Source organism: Sinocyclocheilus anshuiensis, unplaced genomic scaffold (assembly GCF_001515605.1).
Source record: "Sinocyclocheilus anshuiensis isolate Anshui unplaced genomic scaffold, SAMN03320099.WGS_v1.1 scaffold783, whole genome shotgun sequence".
Lineage (NCBI taxonomy): Eukaryota > Metazoa > Chordata > Actinopteri > Cypriniformes > Cyprinidae > Sinocyclocheilus > Sinocyclocheilus anshuiensis.
Genome location: NW_015549592.1, coordinates 72,730 through 73,386, shown reverse-complemented (window position 1 = coordinate 73,386; position 657 = coordinate 72,730).

Below are 657 nucleotides of genomic sequence, written 5' to 3'. Positions count from 1 at the left end.
TTGGTGCCGGGGAGCATCCGGAGAGAGAGAAAGCACACTAGGGCTGTCAAAATGGCTGAAAAACTAAATTCGACTTTTATACTTAAATATTATCAATATTCAAATTATAGTCAAATTTAAAAGGCATAATTTAATTTAGGGGGGAAAAAAGCTTTTGGCTTCTCTCCTGAGGCCACAAGAGGGCACATCGAACAAAATTCAATTCAAGTTTATTTGTATAGCGCTTTTCACGATGCAAATCGTTGCAACGCAGCTTTACAGCAAATTAAGTTTCTACAATATTTAGTGGTAGCTTATCAGTGGTGACTGTCAGTTAATGTACATATGGTAGACATGTACGGAAAAATCAATTAAAGACGTAATCAAACACGTGATGAAAACTATTAACCGCAATTATTATATGATGCAATCAAACTTATAGCAAAATGTGGTAGTTCTGTATGTTGTTTCAGGGTTGGCATCATCTGAGGTCCTCTAAGGGGTTGGCATCATCTCTTCTCAGGTGTTCTGGATCCAGACCGAAGGTTGTGTCAATCCCGTGGCAATAACAGAGAAACAAATGGAGACATAATTAGCGTAGCTGCTGTTCCAACCAAGCAAAATGTATTTGTTTAACCCAAACTATAGACTAATAATGTGCATTTGATCAGATATAAC